Source organism: Pteropus medius, unplaced genomic scaffold, assembly GCF_902729225.1.
Source record: "Pteropus medius unplaced genomic scaffold, Ma_sr-lr_union100, whole genome shotgun sequence".
Classification (NCBI taxonomy): Eukaryota; Metazoa; Chordata; class Mammalia; order Chiroptera; family Pteropodidae; genus Pteropus; species Pteropus medius.
Window position 1 is genome coordinate 7243092 of NW_024349799.1, and position 20788 is coordinate 7263879.

Here is a 20788-nt window from a genome sequence, read left to right on the forward strand (position 1 = left end):
ACTTGCCTTTGTGGAGGCATGGGCCCACTCCTATGCCCCCCAGGGTCGGGCTCCCAACTTGTCCCCAGATGGCAACATTTCCACCCCATCCGCCTTCCTGCTGAGGACCTCATTGGATCATGTCAGAGGCACAGTAGCAAAAGCATTAAGAATACAGACTTCCGAGTCGAACAGTCCTGGATCCAAATGTTGGCTCTACCTCAGGCCAGTCACTTAAACTGATTGAGCCTCAGATTGTCTATCTACAAAATGGAGATAAGAATAAGACCATGTATGTTTTTGAGGGTTAATGACGTATGAAAAGGACTTAGCACAGTGCCTGGGACACAGTAGGTGCTCAATAAATGTGAGGCTTCCTTGTTTTTATTGCAGTGAAAATAATAATGATGAAAGGTATCTGAAGCAACAAAGATGCCTAAGGACATCCCCTTTTCCCCTCACCCCACTCCCTGGGGAGAAGGGCAGGTCCCAGCTCATTACTAGTGGGGGCTGGGGTGGAGGTGTCAGATTGGAATCACTCCTGGCTCTGTTCGCAGCTTCCCTGTTTCATTAACACCTCCCTGGTGGGCTTCAGCTCATCCTGCTGGGGGAGGTGCTCCAGAAAGTTCTAACTGCCTATTCACCAGCCCAGAGCTCAGTGCTTCTCACTCCTAGGTTTGTGCTCAAAACCCACATAGAGAGGGTTTTATGTGGGGAGAAGTGGCCACCAGCCAGGGAGATGTCACTGTCTCCTTCCTCCTAAGTCCTAGAGGCCTGGACAGGTGGCATAGCACCTGGGGCTACCCCTTACTTTACTCTCCCCACCAAACTCTCATTCAGAGATTCTAGTCCCTCCATCCCCACTGCTTCCCAAGCTGGCCACTTCTTCCTTTCAAATCGGCGTGTACAGCACGGTTTTGGGTTCTAGTCCTGACCCACCTCTTCCTAGCTGAGTGACCTAAGGCAAGTTGCTTTTCCTCTAGGATATCCGTTGCATCTTCTGTGAATAGGGATACCAATACCTAAGCAGGGTAGCACAGTGCCTGGTAAGTTGTAACCCCTCACTCATGACAGCCATTGTTATTTTACAGATACAACAACTGCTCTGAGAATGATCTTTTTAAATCGCAGAATCTCATTTAGCCAACTGGGGTCGGGGAGCAAGGCCAGAGCCCCGAGGACCATTCACACGTTCAGAGAAGCAGGAAAGGGTGTGAGCTCTGCCCCAGTTTATTGTCCCAGTTTCTTCCCCGGACTGGGAAAAGGAGCGGGGCTGGTTGTTGAATCGGGACCAGGAGATTTATACTCCGGGCTCTGCGAAGGCTGCCTCTAAGCAAGGTTCCCCTCCACTGCACTCCAAGAAGGATTCTTATGGAAATGCCTTGTCCTTAGCCCCGCCGTGCCCTCTCTGTCACAATATTCTATTTCAGAGAAAACCCTTCAGCAGCTGCAGCAGTTCTGAAGGAGCGGCTGCGCACCCCGCCCCCGCCCCACTGCTGAACTTGGCCCCTTCTGCTTTCTCCCTCCACCTCTGCACCTCTCTCCCCCTTGGGTTCATGGCTTTTTTGCTGAAGTTTGTGGGTATCAGAATGGAGACTCCATGAAAAGTGGTGCCTTCCACGATTTATCTGAAACCTCAAAAAAATGTCAGTGGGCTGAACAGTTTCCTTTAGAAAGAAGAAACCAAGGTGGAAGTCAGCAGATAAAGGAGGTAGTCTGACACTGGACTTGGTCCCTTCTTGCAAGTAGCCTTACTGCGCCCCCCACAACCCTTTACAACTCCCCCTTGGCCCCCACAGGCCTCTGCAGACACGAAATCCTGATCCTCTTCCTTCAGACTATCAAGGAAGAAATTGGCTTGACTCATTTTATATTCCCAGGTTTCAGCACAGGGCCAGGCACATCCTGGATGTTTGAAAACGATGAATGAGTCCTGAGGTTGGAGACTAATTGCCTCCCTCTCCTCTTCTCTGTAGTGGGTTGAAGAGGCAAAGTTTTCAGCACATTTCCAGCTGGCCCTGACCTTCTACTTTCTGAGGAGGCAAGGCACAAATGAGCCCCCAGCCACAGCTGCTCGTGATTCTCTGAAACAAAAGAGCTAGTGGAGGGCTGAGGGAATGCTCTGTAGGCCGCCTCAGCTCTCCCCCTGCTGAGGCCCACCTGCATCTGGGCCTTGCACAGAAGCCCCTCCTATAGATGGGGGCACTAGCCATGGGCCAGGCACTGCAAGGGGCTGGATCTTGTTTAAATCGGAACCCTGGGATCAACATATACAACAGTCTCACTGTGATGGATATGGGCTCCAGAAGCTGTGTGCTTGGAGCAGGGTGATGATAATGATGATGACGGTCCTTACATTTATTATGTACTTACCATGTGCTAACAGTTGTACATGCTTCCTCTCATTTAATCTTTATGGTAGGCACTGTTACTACCTTAGGCTTAGAGATAAGAAATTGAGGCTCATAGGGATTGTGTAACTTGCCCAAAATCATGCTCTTGCAATCAGAAGGGTATGGGAGGGAGGGAGGTAAGAGAGAGGGATGGGGAGCTGGGGTTGGAAAAAAGGCAACTCTAGTCCAAGCATCTGTTGGGAGGCCTGCTGCTGAGGAGGCCAAGTCCGGTCTGCACACAGCCACCCTCCCCATGCAATACCACCCCATCTACTTCCCCACTCCTCCCCTAAACCAGCTTGACAAGCTCTCAGTGGGACATCCCAGTGGAGGGAGTCGGGGGCACCTCTGCCAGTTCCCCACTCAGCTGTGGGTGGTATGCCCAGGTGGGGAGGCCGGAAGTGACAACTCAGGGCTACTGTGGGTTGTGGCAAAAGGCTTTGACTCCCAAAGACACCAGACCTGGGTTTAAATTCTGTCTCTGCTGCCGTACCTAAAGGCTCAGGCCTAGGTCAAGTTTTTTAACCTCCGAGCTTAGTTTCTTCCCCCATAAAATGGCGCCAAAGACCTCTTTCTCCCAGGGTTGTGCTGGGGCTTAAGAGAAGATGCCCTTGGTACATGGTAGGCTACTTCAATAACTTCTTTGCCTGCCTCTTCTTTCTCCCTTTTCAGGGGTTTCCCTGTGTCTGCTGCCTCTTTGCCCTTCCTAGCTCAAGGTCTGGTGCCTCCCCTCCCTCTCCGCTATTCCTCTGTTTTCTGTTTTTTGATTACCTCTGTCTTGTCTGTCTGCTGTGGCTGGGTCACTGAAGTATCTCTGTTACTCCGCCCTTTCTGGGACTCTGTCTCCTCATCCTTCTCCTTGACTCTTCCCTGGCTTCTGATACCCCAGGGGCTGATCAATGGCAGCTGCTGGTTATCGATTACGTGGGCATCCAAGTGTGGCTGCCGGAAGCCAATATTGATGGACAGAATTGGTGCCCAGACTGGATGGAATGGCAGTTGGGGTGCCTGGGGCTGCTGGGGAAGTGGGGCTCCCCCTCTCCTGCCAAGACTAGAGAGTGGGAGTCCTTAAAGCTGCAGATCCTGCTAGAGATGGGAGTGAAGGGTGGGCCAGAGGGCCTCTGAGGACAGAAGGCCAAGGCATAGCTCACGCTGTCATTTAACAAGGAATTATTGGGCACCTACTGTATGCCAGCTGGGGGCACAGCAGTGAACAAGTCAGCAAAAATCAATGAGAGAATGCTCACAGCAACCCTATGAGTTAGATTCTTTCATTACCCTGTTGTAGAGTTGGGGACACTGAGGCTTAGAGAGGCATTTGGCAACTTGCTTCAAGTTAAGCAGCTAAGAAACGGTAGAGCTGGGACTGAAACCCATTTCTGTCTGAATCCAAAATCATTCTTTTTTCTTCTTTTTTGGTTCATATTGTTGTGCAACAAATCTGCAGGCCTTTTTCATCTTGCAGAATTGAAACTCTATACCCATTAAGTGACAACTCCCCATTCCTCTCCCTCAGCTCCTGACAATCGCCATTCTATTTTCTGTTTCTATCAATTTGACAACTTTAGATACTCATATGACTGGCTTATTTCATTTAGCATAATGTCTTCAAGGTTCATCCATGTTGTAACAAGTGACAGGATTTCCTTCCTTTTTTAAGGCTGAATAATATTCCATTGTATGTATATACTACATTTTGTTTATCCATTCATAGGTTGATGTACACTTGGATTGCTCCCATCTCTTGGCTACTGTAAATAATGCTTCAATGAACATGTGTGTACAAATATCTCTGAGATCCTGTTTTCAGTTCTTTTGGATGTATACCTAGAAGTATGATTGCTGGGTCATACGTTAATTCTATGTTTAATTTTTATGAGGAACATACTGTTTGCCATAGTGGCTGCACCGTTTTACAGTCTCTCCACAATCTCACCAACATTTGTCATTTTCTTTCTTTCTTTCTTTCTTTCTTTCTTTCTTTCTTTCTTTTTTTTTTTGATGGTAGCCATCCTATTGGGTGTGAGGTGTTACCTCATTGTGGTTTTGATATGCATTCCTCTAGTGATTAGTGACGTTAAACATCTTATGCTTTTGGCCATTGTATATCATCCTTGGAGAAATATTCACTCAATTGTTTATCAGGTTATTTGTTGTTTGTTATTGTTGAGTTGTGGTTCATTATAGTTTTTGGATAATAACCTCATATCAGATGATGATTTGAAAATACTTTCTCCTATTTTGTAGGTTGCATTTTCTCTCTGTTAATTGTGTCCTCTGATGCACAGAAGTTTTAAATTTTGATGTAGTCCCATTTATCTATTTTTTCTTTTGTTGCCTGTGCTTTTGTTATTATATTCAAGAAATTACCAAGTCCATCCAAAAAATGGTTCCCTTTAACCACTCTTCTCTGCTATCAACAATTCTGCTGACACCTTCAGGTGTGTGGGAGGGAATAGGATTGGATAGTTTGCATCAGTTGAGGGAATGAGGAAGTGGTTAGCCAGGTAAATGGAAGCCCCTTAGGTGGTGGTGGTGGTGGTGAGTGGGGTGGTGGGGGCAGTGGCCTTGGTATTCACATTACAGAGGGGCTTTCATGGAGCAGAACAGTGACCCAGAGGGCAGGATTTGGACCAGTGGGAGGCTCAGGACAGCAGATAGTGTCTCATTTAACAGGATTCCAGAGGGCGAATGGGGTACTTTGGAGGTAGTGAGCTCTCTGTCACTGGAGGAGCGAAAGCACTCAGACGACCATGCAGGTAGGATGTTGCATAGGGGCTTCAGGCAGAGGATATTAAGGTTGGGTTTATGGCCTCTGATCCCTTCTATTATTCAGTAAGAAGGCGGGGAGCTCAAAGCTTCAGCCGGTGGGGTGGGGTGGGTATGGTTGCAGCTGACAAATGTCCTCTGCTCTGTGCCTGGGGAAGTCTTTCGATTTGAGGTGGAGCTGTGGAAAAGATTCCCTGAGTTTCTGTCACCTGGAGCCTGAACCCGAGCTCTGACCCAGTTGGCCCAAGGACCGTGGAGCCTTGGGCTGGAAGAGTGGGGAGAGAAGGTGTGGCTCCTTCATCGCCTGCGAGGTGCTGCTTGTGAGAAGAATGGAGGAAGCACAGACTTAGAGCCTAGCAGACCTTGGTGCAGGTGCTGCCTCAGGCACTCACTGGCTGGGTGGCTTTGAGAAGTTTATTTAACTTCTCTGATCCCTGTTTTCCTCATCTGAGCAAGGGGCCATCTCTTGCAGGGTTTTCTGTAGAATGACGGTACCAGGTGTCTGGAGCCTGGCAGGTGTGCATTAAACTGTAGGTGCAGTTCAGAGGGTGGTGAGAGGTGATATCAATGGGTTAACTCTTATCACCCACTGATCAGAGTTAACCCACTGATATCACCTCTCACCACCCTCTGAAGCCAATAACCCTGAGTGAGCTGCATACCCCCCACCCTCTGCTGACCACTTCCCACTGTTCTTGGCTCTGGCCAGCCTTCTGACCTGAGTGGACCTCAGCCACTCATTCTTTCTGAAGGCTGGGAATTCAGACTCCTGGATCCAGAACCCAGCTCTGCTGTGGCGAACACCCAAGCTGGCCCAGGGGCCCTCTCTGGGCCTGGTGGGTGGGGCTGGATGGCATCTTGCTATCTTATCTGTCTCTTGGTCCTCTGTCTCTGCCTGTCCCTGCTGGCCCTGGAGCTTCCTCACTCGTGGTTGCCTAGTGGCTTCCAGGCTTGTCCTAGTTCATCCTCTCATACATTTCACCCAGAGATCCCTCCCCCATATAACTCCCAGCCCAGCTCATTGTGGAGAAAACTCAAATCTCATTAAAGACCATTGATTTTCCTCCAAATTTGCTGTGAGTACACTTTGAGGCTCCTTGACGTTACTGCCTGTTCCCACGTTCAGCCCCTCAGCCACCACTGTATCTTCACCAGGGAAAGAGAGGGACATTAGGCTGGCAAGCAGTATGGAGGGCGAGAGAGAGCTGTCTGCCAGAGCCCCCAGCCCACTCTGGCCCTTCAGTGTGGCAAGAGTCTGGATATGCCACTGATTTCTTGGGAGTGAGCATTTCCCTGTCTGGCTGCCCCCATCTCCTATAGGGTTTGGACAGAAGGGTGTGTATTTCTATGTCTGTGTGTTTGTATTTGTGTCAGGCTCTGATTGCATGTGTCTGTTTGTCCCTGGGTGTCAGTGGTGTGTCTCTATCTGTGTCTATTTGTCTCTGCATATGTGTGTACATCTTAAGTGTGTGTGTGTGTGTGTGTGTGTGTGTGTGTGTGTGTGTGTGTGTGTTTGCATGGATGCAGTGCAGGGTGGGAGCTGGGCTTGCAGTTGAACTCTGGAAGGGCCTTGATTTGTGTTAAACCCAAGATACAGTTCTCTTAACAAGAGCCAAGGGCTAGGTGGAGATCTGGAGGGACACAACTTCTATGTCATTTCCATATCACCTCTGCTGCCTCTTTGTCATCTTCAAAGTGGACACCTTGCTGGCTTTGTTGGGGTGTTAGATTTGGGGTTTTGTGGGATGGTGGAAAAGATTTGCAGCCTGATGATTGGATGGAGGGTCATGAACTCCCTTCCATAGCCTTAGTCCAAACTAAGAGCCCCAGCTGGCTGTTTTTAGAGTTGAATGGACATATAGTCACCTGTGAGTCTGGAGAGAGTGTGTTAGGTGAGAAGATTGGGCAGCGAGGATGCCAGGGAGAGGGTGCGGCATGGAGGGCACGCCTGTCTGCCTGGGCCATGTTCCTAGCATAATGTCATACATCAAGGTCAGCCTTAATAGGGAAAAAAGTCACAAACAGGGGCCCTTTGGCCTTCATGGGGTGAAGTGGCTTGTGGCCTCACTGTAGGCCAGGCCACTTACCTCTAACCCACTTGCCAGGACTGGAGGTCGGTCGTGGTGCTGTGGACTGGGCTTCAAAGCCCCAGGACATGGCTGAGATGCCTCAGGGAGCAGCCTCGATGGGGCCTCCTACAAATTTGGGGGTGGGTTGGTTTCTGGGTGTGTGGCCTCAATGAAGCCTTGCCTGCTACCCCTATCCCAGCTCTGCACAGGAGTGTTGTTTAAGCTAATGGTTGTGCATGCGTGTTCTCCCCAAGGCCTCTGCCGGGGAGCTGGGAGCAGCTCTCTGGGTTCTGGGGACAGGCCAGATTTATGGCGCTGGGAGAAATATTTAGGCCTGAGACAGTTTGGTTGTGTTAATTATGGAAATCTAAAGATAATCTATATTTAATGCTGAATTTTGTCAAATTTGCTAAAGAATTAGGAGAGCGTGTGCAAACAGTGACACTTCAATGAAGAACAAGGTGCAATTAAACTCTGAAATTTACAGTGGAATAATTGGAGAGCATGACAAATATAGTTATCAGTGGCAACTAATTAGGGGTCTGCTCGAGGTTTCTGGGCTTGATTAATCTTGCCTGGATGCTAATAAGTTATGCTAGGCAGCTGATACCATTTGTCCCCTCCTTCTTTTCACTCTCTTCCAGTGCACTTGAGGGGTGAGGAGGTGACCTATTCGGTCCATCCCTCTGTACAGCCTGGTCTGAAGGGGAGAATGGGGGCACCACAGCTCCTGTGCTGAGACCCCCCTCCCATCCCCAAGTAAGGATGGCATGAACACCTTGAGCTGCCCATGCTCAGCCATCCTGGGGTCTCACTGGTTGGTAAGTTCTCCTTGGTGTTGCACTTGAGGCTCATCGTGATTGGGGAAGAGGAGATTAGAGGCTGAGTTTTTGGGTCTAGTTGAGCTTCAGTGGGTTGGATTTGTCCCCTGGCTCAGTCTGACTCCCATCTCCATGCCTTGTGGGAAAGGGCTCTGAAAGCTCCTGCTCTGACCCAGGGTAAATCCCATGCACACCCTTCCTTGGCCAGACACCTACCTCTTCCTTCCCTCTCAGGCCTCTGCTAATCTTTGCTGCTGACTGTGGCCAAGTCCTTGCTCCATTGATTAAAACTGAGGCTTGAGTTGGAGTTGCTGCCAGGTCCAGCTGTGTGAAACTAGCCTTCCTCAGACCTGCTGTCCTTGTCATCCTTGAGGAGCCCACACTGAGGGGTCTCTGTGATTAGCCAAGAGGAAGAAGTGACCTCTCAAGAACTCTCCCTTCCACCACCCACCCTTTCCTTAAGTTTTCCTGACTTCCAGGTCTCCCACCTTGGGTCCTCTATGGCAATGGGACACGGACCCCATCCTGAGCAGCCCCCTTCCTATCTCCAGCCTTGGCTTAATGTCATCTAGCAAAAGACCTGGAGACTCAGATTGCCAGTCTCAGATGAGGTTCTTGCATCTAAAATGGGAAGTTAGATGAACTGCTATTTTCGTGACTGTCTTAGATACACCAGAACTCTCAAAACATGAGCTTGTGTGAGTGTGTGTGTCATAGGAGGCTGGGACTCCAATGTGGCTGGTCGAGAGGACTGCTAGGAGGGGATGCAGGAGAGGGACAGGGCCTCTAGAATGCCTCCTGTGGTATCTGAGTCAGAGTGGTCCTCCTCTTGGAAGAAGGGGCATTGCTTCCTTGAGGCCTCAGTTTCCCTTCCTGCTGATGGCCTGAGGAGTTTTGGGATCAGACACACTTGGGCTTGTGTCCCAGCTCTGGGGACCCTGGGCTGTTCCTAACCATGTCGTCTTGGTTTCCATCTTGTGGAACAGGGATAATTACTTCAGGGCACTTGTCCCCAAGGTCACTAGGACCTCAGTAAAAGGCTGGTAGCTGAGCAGAACCTCATTAAATGGGGCTCCCTCCCCACTCTCTCTTCCCCTCCCTTCCAGAGACCACCCCCCCTCACTTTTTCAGGGCACTCATGTACCTTTTAATTTAATTTAATTTTTTACGCCTACAGCACCTGGTCTTCTTAGGTGGTCGCCCATCCAAGTACTAACCAGGCCCGACACTGCTTAGCTTCTGAGATCAGATGAGATTGGCGCGTTCAGGGTTGCAGGGGCACGTTCAGGGTTGCATGGCTGTAGGCATATCTTTTTAATCAATACGAGGGCCATGACTGCAAGGGGGTTGGCGTGGGAACCAGAGCCCAGACCTTTGCCTTCCTTGCCACCTACATCAGACTGGGAACCACACAGCTCGAGGCCTGGTGTGCATGGTAACAACGGGCTTGTGGGGTCTCTAGCCAGGTCTTGAGGTGTTGCTGTTATTCACAGTGTGCTGGGAGGAGGTGGCTCTAATAGCCTTCTCACCTCCGCTCTCTCTATAAACAATATGCCTAAAATGCAAAGGAGATCATATCCTGCCCCTGCTCAGAAACCTTCAATGGCTCCTGTTGCCTTCAGGAGAAAGTGCACACTTTCTAGCTTCATGGTCAAAGCTATCTACAATTTGCCCTACTCTGGCTCCTACTTCCTCTTGGGCCTCTTGAAGTCCCTTTGCTCTCAGTCCCCCCACCCTTTCAAACTCCCTCAGCACCTGACAGTCTGAGGCTTTTATTGAAGCAGTTTCCAGTGTCTGAAACGCCTTCTCTTCTCCCATCACCAGGTCCACCCTCCAGGAGACCCAGCTTAAGTCTCATCACCTCCCGAAGCCTCCCCCGATGTTCCCAGTCACATCTGTCGTCCCTCCCCAACTCCTGTTGGAATTCCCTCCTGTTACATAGTTGTCCCTTGTGGCTGTGTCACACTCCCTCACCAGAGGGTGAGAGATGCAAGCGAAATGGACCCCCAGCATTGGCCGCACTCCTCCTTGGGCCTGTCTGTAGACTTCAGGGTTGGAGGATTTGGGGCGGGGAGGAGAGTGTTCTCTTCTCTGCAGAGCTAACACCCTTTGAGATTTGGGTGAAAATATAGAGCTAGCTTCTTATGTTTGCAAGTTGACCAGTCATCATTGACATCCTGGGTCCCCAGAGCAAGGCTTAGGTGGCCCATTTTACAGATGGAGAAACATGTCTTGGTCATTGCTTAATCATGCAGAGGCTGGCAAGTCACTGGTACAGACTGCATTGTATAAACTGAGTATTGGAGCAGATTTGCTGAGAGTGACGAGGCGCGGGGGCGGGGGGCGGGGTTGAAGTTGGGACACAAACCCAGGCCCCTCTGACTTTTAGGTTACCAGTTTTTTCCTCCACACCAGTTTTTCTGATGAATCGAGACCCTGGTCTAATCCATCCCTGTCATTGTCACAGTCTCTAGCTTTGAGGTAACTGAGAATGGTGCCTCAGGCTTCAGACTCCAGCCCTCAACTCCTCAAGTGCTGTGTCTGTGGACAGAGTACTAGCCCCTCTGAGCCACAGCTTTCTACAAAAGGGTCACCAGCTGCTTAGTCCTTTCTTTGCAGGGTTATTGTGGGATGAAATAAGAAGATGGGTGCAAACACTCCTATCCCCTATGACAGACCCCGCCCCCCCGCAGACTTGGGCTGGGATATTCCCCCAGGGACTCTTGGTCTGTCACCTGGAGCTGGGAGGGGGAATTCAAACACCCACAGGTCTTGTTCAGCCCTTCTCTGGGGGAAGAAGAGAGATCTGTGGGTCTCCTTTCTCAAGAGCCTCCAACCCTTGCTGCTACTGGAAGTGAGCGGGGCTCTGTCGCTATGGCAACGTGGGTAGGCCGCCTGCAGGGCCTTCCTTGCCAGCTCCGTTGACCTCACTTAGCATGATTACCTTTCGGCAAATAAAATAATTGTGTTAATAAAGAGGCTGTTCGCCCCCTCATCCTCTACCCCGCTTGGCCTGTTCCCCATCCCCACTCTGGAGGAAAGAGAGGTTCCCCAACCAGATACCTTGCCTCACTCTTAAATAAGTTGTTGACTGAGACCTGACTGGGTTTTAATTTTTGCCAATTTTAACCATCTCCCACCCTCCCCATCTTGCCTTCTGCCTCCCTGCCCCAATGTCTTTGTCGAAGTTGCACAATTTCAATAATACTGTTCTTCCTGTCTTCCTTCGACATAGCTTTCAACACCCATTGGGACTCTTGAGCTACCATAATAATGAATTCTGTTTCTCGAGGGCCTACTGTGTGTTACATCCTGTACAAGAGCCTTAAAAACTGTCCCCTCTTTAATCCCTATAACAACCGTGCAAATCAAGAGCTTCAGTACCATTTTACAGAGGGGAAACTGAGGCTCTGAGAGAGAAAATGGTCGTTTTGACAGGGCTAGAAACCTGGGGTGGGCCAGCCCAGTCTGGAGAATGGGTTCTCCTAGCAGGGTGTGGTCATTTGACCTGGGATATTTAGTTCAGCTCCTGGCCGATACACCTTTGCCATTGCTCAGCACTGGGCTGGGCTTCAAGAGAGGAACAGGGCCTCCAGGTTGAGAGGAGATGGACATAGCCATAGAAAATGGACAGGCGAGATACAGTGTGACCAGTGCTCTTAGACCATGAGAACGATAGAGACCCAGCTCGAGGTGCTGTGGAAGCAGATGCCACCGCAGAGGCCCTGAGGGAGAGAATGAGACTGGCAGTTGTGGAGCCTCTGGTTAGTGGCTGACTCTTTGCGGGTGTCACGTGTTATCTCACATGATGCTTGTTACAACCCCATTTTACAGATGAGAATAGTAAGGCTCAGAAAGCTTAGGTGAGTTTTTCAAGGTCACACAGCTGGTACAGAGAAAGGATTCAAACCCAGATTTGCCTGGCCTCCCTGCCTGTGCTCAGTGCTTGTTTGACTTCATCACGCTGTCTGCCAGGTCAAGGATGGAGAGAGGAACAGAGAGACAGGGAGGGAGGGAGAAAACCACGAAACAAATCCAGTCCCTGTAGACGGGGTGGGGCTTCTTGGATGTCTAATGATGCCTTAGCCACATTTTATTATTTGAGGCACTTGTTAAAAATGGACTTGCCAAAGAGGGCTTATCAAAATTGTGGCTAATTTGGGAAGTTTCCTTTTTACCAGTGAACATAAAATAATGTAATGTGATTAGGCTATTTGAAAGCTCATTTTAAGCCTCACAAATAATTATGAAGTCAAGGTTCTGCAGGCGGTACTGTCCTTGGGATAGGTCAAAGCTTTCAAATTATGAGGGACTGTTCTCACTGGATTCTGGGACCTCTCTGTGGCTGGAGGAATAGTGTCATCTGGACATAACATCAGCAGTCTGGATTTGAGGCCCTTTGTAAATATGACTCCCAGGCTAGAGATCCTACCTCATTTTCACCCCCCAGCTCCGTGAGAGGCCCTGCCCCAGACAAAGTGGCTGGACATGGATGGCAGGGCCAGGCAGGGGCTGGTGTGCCTGCCAGGTACACTAGGTGGCGCCCTGATATTGCTCAATCATTTGAGCATCTGGTTGTACAGTAGTCAGAGGGTCGGGTGGGAATGACTTTGAGGGGAAGCCAGCCTCACTGGACTTGACACCTTGGCCTAGGACTAGGCGAGGAGGCACTGGAGGTGGCAGAGGTCAGGCTGGAGGTCAGGAGCACTGTTCCTCCCACTTGCGACTCCTGGTCATCCATGGAGTTCCAAGTAGTGGGGGCTGAAATGGTAGCGGAGGAGGGACAGAGAGACCAAAGGAGCTGTGTTTGAGTGGAGGTAAGGGTGTGAGGGCAGAACCGCCCAGCAGTGTGTGGGTGACCCTGAGCCAGCTGAGGGCATGGGGAAGGCTGTCCTCTCATTGACCATTGAAGTCGGGGGTTCTAATCCCAGGGCTCACTTGGAGGTGGGGCTTGTCCATTTACTTGCCTTTGGACCCCTGGGCAGGTAAGAGGCTGGGGAGGGGAGTATGTGGAATGCCTCCAGCTATTAAAGGAAGCCTTGGGAGCTGTCTGTGAGGGAACAGCTTTGCTCTGAGGGCCAGATGTAGGAACAGGACCCAAAAAGCTTTGGATTCTTGTTTTTGTTTAGCTGTGTCCTAGCCATGTGACTGTGAGCAAGTCACCCAGACCCCTGCCTCATTCTCCGTGAAATGGAGATAATTCTCAGTATTTGGGAAGCTCAAACGAGATCGTGCACACAGAGATGCTCGGTATGCCGACATGAGGCGTCTCTCTTGTTCTTCCAGTTTGCAGACGTGGCATCTTGAATCTCTTTCCTGCCTGCAGGCCCAGTAAATTCTATGCTGTCGACTGATTAACGCCTGGGGGTGGAGGCAGCTAGAGTTGTCAGTGTTCCAAAGGGGGCCTTTGAAACCTCACCCTATGGGGGACCATCATGGAGAGAGCCCCACCCTCATATTTCAGCATTTTCCCTGTTTAGAAAAGCAGGGCCACACCACACACCTGTCCTGTGTCTCACTCCCTGCAGGCCCCTCTCTGTATGTCTGGGGTTCTAAGGGATCTAGAGAGAAAGGGGAACCTTTCTGGAGGTGGCAGAGAAAGGTTCCCCTTTCTCTCTAGATCCCTTAGAACCCCCTTGGGGTAGAAAGAAGTAGAGGGGCAGACCTACTCCAGGCCTCTTTCCCAGCAGGCTGCTTTCCCACCTCTTTTATATCTGGTACAGGTGGGAAAATGAGGCAAGGGGGAACCATTGGGACAAATCACAAATCTTCGACTGCAGATAGGCGTTGGGGGTGAGTTGGTGAATTGCCTTTCTAGCCTCCTTTGGGGATCTGGGGATCTGTGACCCTGAACTTCCAGGGAAGAGGTGTCAAATGGTTGGCTGGAGACACAGGAGTGAGGGGAGAGAAGGGCAGGAATAGTCAGGGGAGGAGTAAGTCAAGGACAGGGGCAGTGGGATCAGACTTACGCAGTCAACAGAGATTCTGCAAATGTTTAGCGAGCACCTTATGTGGGCCAGACACTGTTAGGTACTGGGGACTCAGGGGACCCAACAGACAAGGTCCCCACCCCGGGGGAAGGTTCATGGAGTCAGGCTGCTTGGGGCTGGACTCCAAGTGGCTTCCCCAAATTGCCTAACATCTCTAAGTCCCTGTTTCATCATCTGTAAAATGGGACAATAATGGGATAATAACTCCTCATGGGACTATTGTGGATGTTAGATGCATGGAAAGGGCTTAGCACTGGGCCTGGCGTTGAATCAATGTGAACTGCTGTGGGTTTTGTCAGTGTTATTATGATCACTAGCTCTGGAGAGTGTGACCTTGAGTAAATTGCTCACCTCCTTGAACCTTGGGTTCCTCATCTAAGAAATGGGTTCATAACGTCTGCCCTGCTCACCTCATAGGACCCTGTTGTGAGGTTTAAACCAATTAAGATAATGCATGGGGAAGGGTCAATTTAAAGTGTGTGTATATGTTTGTGTGTATCAGAGACCCCAGCATCTGTGCTTTATCTATCCTGCAGGTGGCCTGAGCTCAAGTAACTTGTCAGATGCATGTGTGGTGGCCTGGCAGTTCATGTGAGTGCGTCTATTCCTTGTGACTGGAACTGAGGCACTGGCAGAGGTGTGGAATTGAGGGCCAGGCCGAGAACTGCAGCATTTCTCCAAAGGCCTGGGGAAGTCAAGAAATAAATCTCAGAAACGGTGGAGATTAACCCTTCTCCACACCCTAACTCTGGGCTGGGAGCTGGGCAGGGCTGTCTGCCAAGGTCAGAGGGTCCTCTCTCCCCTCTATGAGCATCATCTTCCCTGTGAACCTCTCTCTCCTCCACCACCTTCTCCCTCCAGGCCTAATTCCTGCTGCCAAGCTATAGAACAACCTAGGGAAAAATAATACAGTGGGGCTCTATCCCAGAGGTTTTTGATGTCTGTACCTCCCTGGTCACCTCCATTAGTGCCTGGGGGCTCCCCGACCACCTTTCCTGCCTAACTAGGTGGCTGAGTGGTAGAGCCAGCCAGAGTTCACCTTGGACAGGGGCTGTAAAAAGCAAAGGACTAGGAGGGGAATCTCCCATCGGGGAGAATTAGGATCTCTCCCCCATGGAGAGAGCTAGGTATGGGAGGCAGTGTGGTAGAGTGGGAAGAGCATGGGTGTTGGGGTCAGCCAGCCCAGGTTCCAATCCTCTACTAGCTGGGGGTGTGCCAGGCAAGATGGGATGTAATAGAACCTACTCCGTGGTGTGGATATGCGACTTTCATAGGATAACTGTGTGAGGTGCCTCAGACTGTGAGTCCAAGCTTCATCAATAGGGTCCGTTAACTGGGATTTGGGCAATTTTGTGGCCTCCCTTCTTCCTGCCCCAATTGCTTAGTTCATTGATAGATTGATTAGGTGAAAGGCATCATGGGAATGAACAAAATGACAGTTAGGGGATAGGGTGTGAGCAGGAAATCCCAGAGTCTGTTTCCTTTCTAAAATAGCTGAGAAGAAAAAGAGCTTTTTTTGGCTGGGGGATTCCAAAAAGGCCTCATGAAAGAGGGAGTGATATTAAACTAGGTTTCTCAGGTGGCTCCAGCTGACTGACAGGTGGAGAAGGGAAGAAAGACCTGATGGAAGGAACGGCATGGGCAAAGGCCTGGAGGTGGGAAGGCTGGGCGCACATCCACGAAACTGCAAATAGGCTGCTTTCCTAGAGCAAAGGGTGAGTGAGATAAAACTGAAAGGGAATTGTCCCAAATTCCTGGATTATTCAAGCAAAAGCAGAATGCATTGGGAAGAGAGCAGGAGGCTGAATTATTTGCACACTTACTAAAATGTTCTTTCAAATCTCTGGATTTGCTCTGTTCCCTCAGAGTGGCCCACCTCCATTTTTCCTTCCCCTCCAGAATGACAGGCTCAAAGAATGACAGTGGAAAAATACGTTCTTATATAAAGAACATTCCACTCCTTTCTTCATCCTCTCCCTCAGCTTCGCATTGTGTTGTAACCCTATTCTCACTTCTCAGAGAAAGAAGGTGGTGTAGGAAGATTGGTGGGGGACAGGTGGTCCCCAAACTGTCCTCAGGTAATAAGGAGGGATGGCCTGTGCTGCAGGGGTCTGGGGCCATGGTTCATCCTTGGGTCCCTCAAGGCAGATACGCATGGGGGAGGATCCTGTTCTCCGCCAGAAATACTTATGTCTAGTGACTTGTATTAAACCGGGCTCACAAGCCTCTTCTTTTTGGACACCGAAGGAAGGAGATGGTGTTTGGGCAGCAGAGATGGAAGAAAGAGAGAGAGGAGGAGAGGGGGTAAGAGGAGAGAGGGGAGGTGGCGGCAGCTAGCTGGCAGAGCAGCTTATTTTATTTTCTTGTTCCGGGAGCAGGCTGGCAGCGCCTGTCCCTAACTGACAGCAGGCAGGAGGCAAGAACGCGGGCTAAGGGAGGAGACAGGGTGGGCCCATTCCCCGCCCTGCTTTGGCTCTCTCTGCCTCTCTTTCCTCCTCTGTCTTGACGAGAAAAACCCCATGTGGCTCCTTGGGCTCCTCTGTGCTTCCTGTGAGCTGCACAGAATGGATGGGGATGATTTTCTTCCTTCTGATTTTAGATTTCTCATGCCCGGTTACTGAGTGTGGCTTTGGTCTTCTTTGGGGGACTGGTCCCCCAAAGATGAAGAGCCTAATTTCTCTCTCCCTTCATTCTTCCAAAACCTAGCCAGCCCTTGATGGGCCACCTATCCTCCAGGAGGAATCTTCAAGGCTCCAGAGCCCCTCCTCCCAAACCACGCCCTGTCTTTTTTCTTAAACGGACTTAACTCCAAAAAGGATCTAAAAAACTTTAATTTCTAAACATTCACATTCCAATCAGTATTTTCTGGATTTTTACTGCCTTCAGGGGCATTTTTGTTACTGAGGACCTTACAGGTCCTGAGCACGGTGACCTGACTTAGTCCTCCCACAACATTGGGAGCAGGCGGTGATCTCTTTACAAATGAACGGCCGAGGCACGTGTACAGCATTCACGGCCACATCCAGATTTGAACACGGTCCTTCCCTGCTCTGGTGCAGGGCTCTTTCTCTGGGGCAGCATCTCTCCTGCTTGCGTTTCCTGCTTTCACCTGACATCCACTCACGGACACATTTTAAGGATGGCAGAGCCCAGTCTTGTCATTGTAATGGCCACATAGTGTCCTGTCATGCTGATGGCTTGTCACTTTGGTTACTCCCTCACTGTTGTGTATGTGAGGGTGTCTAATTTCTTACTGTAATAAATGCAACTGCTGTAACTATTTTGTTCAAATTGCTTCCATTGTCATCGTCATCTCTAGTACGTTCATGAGTGTGTTCAGGAGTGGCACCTGGGGCTCTGCCTCTCAGCCAGGGTTGGGTGCTGCTCAGTGCTTGGAATCTTGACCCAGAGTATAATCAGGGCAGAGATGGGTGGCCACCACCTCTTGAGGAGGATCTGGATTCATCTCCACCCAGAGGAGGTTACAGCGACCCCTTTGGGAGCTGCACATTAGTGCAGTGTAAATTCTGTGTGTGCAGGCGACGCTCAGCCCCGACTCACTTCACCGACATACAGCACGCTCATCCTCAGCATTACTAGAGCCACCAGCACGTCAAAAACCAAGGGCTGACTTGACCCAGAGTGTAAATCTGCCTCAAACATTGGCCGGGGAATTTAATATCAGCCAAATGGCCAATGTCATCAATAGCTGGCTTAACACAGAACTGCTAATGTATTTCCTCAAACAAGTAACTAGATTTAGAGACTGAACATGGTTAAATGGCATAACCATAAAGTTCAGTCTTTAGCCATGATATGTCTGTTTAGGGCAAAACATACATTTTATGAATAAAATGGTTAATTTGAAAAAAGGGATCAACTACAGGAAGAGATCCTTATTCCAGTCCCAGTGGAAGGGAGGTTGGCGGTTCAGGTGGTGAATTCAGTTGAAAAGTTAGATGGCCCTCTGGGGGCCTCTTATGAGGTGGCACAAGAGGGAAGCAGAGGGCATCCATCACTGTGGAGGGACAAGGAAGGGACAGATCTTCCCAATCCAAGAGGAGGTGAAGGCACAGAGCCGGAAGGGACGTGCCTGGGGTCAGGATTGGATTCCTGTGGAGTTCTAAGCATCTGAGCCAAACTGCCTCCTGGTTTTGCAAAGCATGGATATTAATAAGGGTGATTAGTAATCATGACGTGTGAATAATAAGGGGATGGTTAATTGTCCTGGTTATGATGAACAGCAGTCACTGGGAGAGGGTGGGAGAGTTGGGAGCCCCCGGCACACACACACACGCTCACGTGTGAACTATTCTTGGCTGCTGCTTATGAGACCGCAGAGCCAGCCAGCTAGAGGGTTATCAATATTTTTAAAAAATCGAACCTAATAAGGCAGAATTTAAAAATTCATTTATAATTTCCTTTTCTATAATTACAAAAGGACATGTGTTCCCAGCAGAAAATTTGGAAAATACAGAAATATTAAGGAAGTAAAAACTACTCTAAATATTTTGGTATCTATCCATCTGTTCTATGTGTACATAAATATAGCCATAAGCTATATTTAAAACAAAACATAATTAGAATTATGTTCTGCACGATATTTGGTAACATTTTTTTTTTTTTTTTTTTTACGCCTACAGCACCTGGTCTTCCTTGGTGGTCTCCCATCCTAGTACTAAGCAGGCCCAACCCTGCTTAGATTTCAAGATCAGACGGGATCGGGCTTGTTCAGGGTAGCATGACCATAGTCTGGTAACTTTTTTTTTTAACTTACAAATATTTCATATACACTTCTCTATACCATTAAATAGTCTTTGAGAGACTGATTTTTTAAATGAGGGAAACAATACTTTGGACAAAAGGAAACTCACTAGGAAAGAAGTCCATCCTTTCTCACCTCCTCCTTGGAGAGGTGGAGGATTTTTAGGACCACAGGAGGGCGATACCAAGATGGGCAGGGTTGCCCAGCCGGCCCCTGTGGATTGGGAGGTGTGGCATGGAAGCGGGCAGGGCTGCTTCAGAATCTGAGCTTCATGGAGGAAAGTATCTTCAGAAAACATGTTTTTTCTTTTTCACACTCAGTTGAGATTAGACAACAGCCAGATCCTTCATCGGGCACAACTAGAGCCCAATGCCAAGTTATTACGTGGTCTTAGAGACATTTTGACAGTTCTGAGCCTCCGTTTTCCCATCTGTATGTAGAGGAAACAGGCCCTCTCTTTTGCCTGCCTCCTGGAGGGCTATCGCCGAGGGCTGAGACACAAGCCCACTTAGGAAGTTGAAGACTATTGACTCTGGGGCTCCCATCAAATAGAAAGAGAGCAAATCTCTAGGTTATGGAGCAGGGACCACCTGTGTGACCTGAGGGAAGTACATTTTCTCTTCAAAATTGACTTTCTTCATGTGGAAATTGCGGAACTGCACTTGGCAGTGTCTAGTACCCTTTAAACTTTCAGTTTTGAACTTCGACTTCCTCTGACAGGCCAAGTTGGGTCCTGCTACAGACCTTCTGGACATCTGGCCAGTGCCAGGGTGAGGGAGGATCAATAATGCCACTGCTTCGGGGGCCTTGTTCTTGGGAAGGTTACAACTGGAGCCACATTGCCTCTGTCCCTTGGTTGGGCCATTGTGGAGAGAACATCTGGTTTGATGGCGATGAGGGGTTTTTTCACCCTTCCTAAAAATGGGAGAGAAATCACGTGACAGCGACTGTTGACCTGATCTCAGGAGCTTTCCCACCAACACAAGAAGCCTTAGCTCCACAGAGCTCTGAGGTCAGCTACTTCTACCTCTGCATTGCTTGGTACTCCCAGCATTCATGGACTGAGTAGGGGCTCACCATAGGACCCCCGGAACTTGCATACTTGTCACGTATTATTAGTATTCTTATGTAATTTTCATTTATTCATTAATTCATCCATTCAGTAAATGAGAATGACCCCATGATCTATTTCATTCATAGCATTCCCCCTACCTACAAGCAAGGGGCTTCACTTCCCTGTCCTCAATGTCCTCATCTGTAAAATGGGGCTATTATAATGATACCTATCTCGTAGTGTTGATGGAAGGAACAGAATGAAACAGTAAGTTTAAAGTGTGCTTAAAACAATGCCTGGAATATAGTCGATGCTCAATAACTATCATCTATCATTGTGGTCATCGTCATTACTGCTACTACTCTTATGTGTCAGGTGCTGTGAATAAAGAGATGACTAGGATGACTGAGACACACTTCCTGCTCTCAGGGAGTGCAAAGTCAGCTGCAGTAAGCCTTCAAGTCTGGACAGTGTGTGCTTTGGGAGTACAAAGAAGGGAGCTCCTCCTTCTGGATGAGTAGGATTTTGAGAGGCAGCTTCTTGCCCCTTCCCCCACCCCCGCAGCTGTAGTTCCTCTAAGATGTGGCCCCGCAAGACCTTGCCCAGTGTGCAGTGGTCCTGAAGTCCTTAAAAAGCCAGACCAGCTCCTCCCCCAGTTGCCCCCTGCTGCGGCAGCACGCTGGCTGTTTGGAGAGGTGACAAAAGATTAAAATTAAAGCTAAATTAAAAAGAAGATTCCCATTTCCTCTCACCACCGCACTTTCCACCTTAATTTTATCGCATCTTCCTTCTCGTTTTATTGACTTTTAGAAGCATTGCCACAAGATTTAGTGTGGAGCAGGAGGGGAGGTAATAAATGTGGTCCTCCTCTCGCCTCCAATTAATATGCTGTCAGGGCTGGGGCAAGTGGAAGAAGGGAGCCCCTTCTGGGCGTGAAGCCCGAGGAGG

The 20788-nt window shown here is 49.4% G+C and overlaps 2 pseudogenes; both read right to left on the reverse strand.

The window, feature by feature from the left end:
* Window positions 1-9199: 9199 nt before the first annotated feature.
* Window positions 9200-9337, reverse strand: LOC120621320 (uncharacterized; annotated as a pseudogene).
* Window positions 9338-18655: 9318 nt separating this feature from the next.
* LOC120621203 (uncharacterized) lies at window positions 18656-18774 on the reverse strand (annotated as a pseudogene).
* Window positions 18775-20788: the final 2014 nt, after the last annotated feature.